Source organism: Mobula birostris, unplaced genomic scaffold (genome assembly GCF_030028105.1).
Source record: "Mobula birostris isolate sMobBir1 unplaced genomic scaffold, sMobBir1.hap1 scaffold_1701, whole genome shotgun sequence".
Lineage (NCBI taxonomy): Eukaryota > Metazoa > Chordata > Chondrichthyes > Myliobatiformes > Myliobatidae > Mobula > Mobula birostris.
The window spans coordinates 58648-64508 of record NW_027274746.1 but is presented as its reverse complement, the minus strand read 5'-3'; positions in this window follow the sequence as shown (position 1 = coordinate 64508).

Sequence of the window (5861 nt, the reverse complement as noted above, 5' to 3'; positions counted from 1 at the left end):
AGCACTACCGACCCCTCGACCTATCTTCATATCGTCAGCAAAATTGGCCACAAAACCATCTATTCCATAATCCAAATCGTTGATGTACAATGTAAATAGAAGCGGCCCCAACACGGACCCCTGTGGAACACCACTGGTAACCGGCAGCCAACTAGAATAGGATCCCTTTATTCCCAGTCTCTGTTTCCTGCCAATCAGCCAACGTTCAATCCACGTATGTAACTTTCCCGTAATTCCATGGGCTCTTGTTAAGTAGCCTCATGTTTGGCACCTTGTCAAGGGCCTTCTGAAAATCCAAATATACAACACCCACAGCATCTCCCTTGTCTAGCCTACTGGTAATTTCCTCAAAAAATTGTAATGGGTTTGTCAGGCAGGATTTTCGTTTAAGGGTTCCATGCTGAGTTCTGCTTATCTTGGCATATGCCTCCAGGTACTCTGTAACTTCATCTTTGAGAATCGACTCCAAAAACTTCCCAACCACCGATGTCAAGCTAACAGATCTATAATTTCCTTTCTGCTTCCCTGCCCCTTCTTAAATAGCGGAGTGACATTTGCAATCTTCCAATCCTCCAGAACCATGCTAGAAGCTATCGACTTTTGAAAGATCTTCGCTAATGCCTCCGCAATCTCCACAGCTACTTCCTTCAGAACACGCGGGTGCATTCCATCTGGTCTCGGAGATTTACCTACTATTCAGCTTCCTGAGTGCGTTCTCTATCGTAATTGTCACAGCGCAGACTTCTCCTGCCTGCCGCCCTTGAGTGTCCGGTATACTGCTGATGTGTTCCTCAGTGAAGACTGATGCAAAATACTCGTTCAGTTCCTTTGCCATCTCCTTATCTCCCATTATAATTTCTCCAGTATCATTTTCCATCAGTCCTATATCTACTCTCACCTGTCGTTTGCTCTTTATATACTTGAAAAAGCATTTAGTATCCTCCTTGATATTATTTGCCAGCTTCCTTTCATAGTTAATCGTTTCCCTCTTAATGACCTTTTTGGTTTCCTTTTGTAAGGTTTTAAAAATTTCCACAATCCTCTGTCTTCACACTATTTTTTGCTTCCTTGTATGCTCTCTCCTTTGCTTTAACTTTGGCTTTTACTTCTCTTGACAGCCGCCGTTGCATCCTTTTTCCACTCGAAAATTTCTTCTTTTCTGGAATATACCTGTCTTGCACCTTCCTCACCTCTCGCATAAACTCCAGCCACTGCTGCTCTGCTGTCTTTCCCACCAGTGTGTCTTTCCAGTCAACTTTGGCCAGTTCCTCTCTCATGCCACTGTAATTTCCTTTACTCCACTGAAATACCGACACATCAGATTTCGGCTGCTCTTTGTCAAATTTCACAGTGAACTCAATCATGTTATGATCACTGTCTCCAAAGGACTCCTTCAGCTCAATCTCTCCAATCACCTCCGGTTCATTACACAATACCCAATCCAGTACAGCCGATCCCCTAGTGGGCTCAACAACAAGCTGTTCTGAAAAGCCATCTCGCAGACATTCTACAAATTCTCTCTCGTGAGATCCAGTGCCGACCTGATTTTCCCAATCCACTCGCATGTTAAAATCCTCCACAATTATCATAACACTGCCCTTCTGACAAGCCTTTTCTATTTCCAGTTGTAATTTGTAGTCCACATCCCTGCAGCTGGTTTGGAGGCCTATAAATAACTGCCAACATGGTCCTTTCACCCCTGCTATTACTTAGCTCAACCCATAAACTGTCTGACCTCCCGATCCTATAGCACCTCTTTCTAATGATTTAATGTAATTTCTTATCAATAAAGCTACACCTCCCCTTCTGCCTCCCTGCCTATCCTTCCGATACACCGCGTATCCTTGGGCGTTCAGCTCCCAGAGACATGCATCCTTTAGCCAGGTTTCAGTCATGGCCACAGTATCATACCTGCCAATCTGTACCTGTACGACAATTTCATCCACCTTATTGCTTATGCTGCGTGCATTTAAGTATAACACCTTAAGACCAGTATTTGATACTTCTCGCTTTGATTTCACTGCAACTTTTTTGCACTGCAACTCATTCCAATGTCACACTGGTGGGGGCATTGGGAGCAAGAGTGGACCCAAATGCAAGACACATCTTGAGAGGCTACTTAGATTTAGTTTATTGTTCGATACCTGGAGAGCAAGGCAGGAGCGGGAAATACCGAACTGGACAGGGACTCAGGACTACGACTAGGCTGGGATCAAGGGTCTGGGCTAGAACTCGGAATCGGCTCCCAGAACTGGAGGAGACTTGAAGAGACTAGGGTATAGGCTCCGAGCCACAGACTCGGCAAGTGCTCAGTACCTGGGTCTTGCCATGGTCTCGGATCCCAGAACCAGTCAAGGACAGGACATGGGCTAGGGAGAGGAGGAACATAGTAACACAGATCCTCGGTCTCGGGGAGCAGATACAGGGAACCATGGGCGCATACACAGAACACAGAGTCGGGACCCCTCCTTGCGTACAGGACATAGGGCCGGGACTCAAACACAGAACAGAGAGTCGGGACCCCTCCTTGGGTACAGGACATAGGGCCGGGATCGCACACAGAACAGAGAGTCGGGACCCCTCCTTGGGTACAGGACATAGGGCAGGGACTCATGACCCTCCGCTGGGTAACGGCAAGACGGCCTGACTTACCCCACGGAGGCAAGGACAAGACAAGACAAGACATGGCTCCCCGCGGGGCAACGGCAAGACGGCCTGATTACCCCACGGAGGCAGGACAAGACAAGACATGACTGCCCGCGGGGCAACGGCAAGTCGGCCTGACTTACCCCACCGAGGCGGGGACAAGACAAGACAAGACCAACACGAATGAACACCAGACAGTACCTATCTAGCTGCAGCGATGGTACTACACCGGAGTGCAGGCGGGGGCTGCAGACAAGGGCTAGAGGCGAGAGGGGCAGAGAAGGGATTCAGACAGGGGGGTTAGGACAGGAATCACAGACCACCAGGGCCAGGACCTGACTTAGAACTGGGAACCCGCCAGGGTCAGGACTCGACTTGGTGCTTGAACGCCGCCAGGACTAGGACTTGAGTTGGTGCTTGCATGCCGCCAGGAACAGGACTCGACTTGGTGCTTGAATGCCGCCAGGACTAGGACTTGACTGGGTGCTTGCATGCCGCCGGAGACAGGACTCGACTAGGTGCTTGCATGCCGCCGGAGACAGGACATGACTTGGAGCCTCCGGGTAGTGGCGAGCTCTCGACTAGTCCCGGGTACTGGACAGCGTTTCTTGATTCCCTCCGGCAGGTTAACTGACGGACCCACCTCAGCGAGGAAACTTTGTAGGCTCGCTTTGGCGAGGTAACTGGACAGGGTTGCTCCGGTGAGGAGAGGCGAATTTCCGGCACTCGCTTCGGCAGAGATTCGGCTTGTTCCTGCCTGGTGACATTGGCCGCCGTGACTTTGCAGACACTCCCGCGCCGAACGGGTGAAAGCAGGAGACTATAAACTACCGGTTCAGCCGTGCGTTAATTGCCTCTAAATATCAAAGTCGACGGACACGGGAAAACAGGGAATCAACCGTCCAGATCGTATCATATACAAGGTAAATTTAAAGGCACCCCGATCCGGACCATGACACCCAATGGCTACAAATTTGCCCCATCACCTGCCTGTCTTTCCTGAAATCTTTACTGCTCATTATATTAGATTTATTTCTGTTTTCCCTTCCCTCCGCTCTGTCATTCCGGTTTCCACCCCTTTGCCAAATTGGTTTAAACTCTCCCTAACAGCTCTATTAAACTTTCCCGCCAGGATATTTGTCCCCTTCGGGTTTGGGGGTAACCTGGCCATTTTGAGCAGGTCATACTTCCCCCAGAAGAGATCCCAATGTTCCAAGAATCTGAAGCCCTGCCCCCTGCACCAGACTCTCAGCTACGCATTCATCTGCCTGATCCGACTATTCTTGCCCTCGCACAGCCCAGGATCTGCAGCTTGTTGATTCGAACTGAGGAAATAATTGTGCTGAACGCTGAGCTGTTGCCAGGTTACCGCAGCCTGACGTAAGTATTGCTATTGTCCAGATGGTCCCGGGCCCAGAGGAGAGCAAGTGAGATGACAACAGCAGTAGAACTATTGTGGAGACAGACACATTGCAGAGGGTCGATGTCCTTCTGCATGGAGGCCAGTGACCTGCTGTATAACAGAGGGATCTGTTCTGGGACTCCTGCTCGTTGTGAAAGCTGGAAGGTGGCTTAGTCTCTTTGTCAATGTCACAAAAGTTGCGGGTGTTGTGGATAGTGTGGAGGGCTGTCAGAGATTACTGCGCGATATCGATAGGATGCAGAACTGGGCTGACAACTGGCGAGAGGAGTTCAACCATATCAGTGTGAAGTGGTTCATTTCGGCAGGTCAAATATGAAGACAGGACTTAATATTATTGGCGAGACTCTTGGCAGTGTGGAGTATTATAGAGATCGTTGGGTCCGTGTTAAAAAGGCTTACGATGTATTGGCCTTCATCAACCGTGGGAGGTAATGTTAAAACTATAGAAAAACTTGGTCAGACCGCACTTGGAATAGTGTGTTCATTTCTGGTCACCTCACTACAAGAAATATGTGAATACTATAGAGAGGGTGCAGAGGATATTTACAAGGCCGTTGCCTGGATTGGGGAACATGGCTTACGAGAATAGGTTCTGTGAACGCGGCCTTTTCTCCTTGGAGCTACGGAGGATGAGCTGTGACCTGATGGAGGTGTATCAGATGATGAGAGGCGTTGATCTTGTGGATAGGCAGAAGCTTTTATCCCCAGGGCTGAAATGGCTAACACGGGAACACACAGTTTTAAGGTGCTTGGAAGTAGGTACACAGGCGATGTCGGGGGTAAGGATTTCACACAGGGAGTGGTGAGTGCGGGGAACGCACTGACAGCGACGGTGGTGGAGGCTGATAAAACGGGTCTTTTAGAGACTCTTGGATAGGTCCATGGAGCTCAGTAAAATAGAGGGCTATGTGATAGGGAAATTCTTGGCAGCTGCTGGGGAAGGTTACCTGGACGGCACCACATTGTGGGCCGAATAGCCTGTAATGTGCTGTAGATGACTATGTTCCAGCCAATAAACACTAACGCGTTATTTTACACTCGATGGTCGCAGAAGCAGCTTAGCCCACCCTCCCTGAATACTGGTATGATCGTCGCCCTTTTGAAGCGGATGGGATGCTTCCAATGCAGAAGTGAGAGACTGAGGAAGACGCTCGGGCAATCCGGTCTGCTGGTCGGCACAGGTCTGCAGGGCCCACTCCAGGTACACCATCGGGGCCTGACACCTGGTGAGCGTTCACCCACCTCAAGGGCGTTCTGACCCTGTGCCCCGAAACAGAGATCGCAGAAAATCTCTCACCCCTCACCACTGACCAGCTGCATGAGCTCCTGACAGCGCTGGAGTATCCGGCCCCTCCATAATCCCTTACACCGACTCTCTGTCACCGACTACCTCTTTCTACCTCGGAGTACTCCCCCGTCTCCATCACCCCCTCCTTTCCCTAAACACCTATTAAATCCTTCACCTCCTTACTCGACTGTACCGATCTCCCTCATCCCCAAACTCCCCGAAGCTACTCCCTGTTTACGTAGACCACTCCATCCCCAGCAGACCTCCAGATCTCTGGGTCCAACCCAAGCCCCTCCTCTCCAATTCACCCTCTCTGTGTTCACCGGGATTTCTGAGTACGATAGGGGTTTACTCCCTTTATATCGGATACCGGTCTCTCGGTTCTGAGGCTCTCAACAGTTCTGTGTGGATAAAACCACCATGTGATTCCTCTCCTATGTGCAATCTCACCACCCGGTCCCCGCCCACTCCACGCCTCCGCTTCCTTCCTCTTTCCTCTGCTTC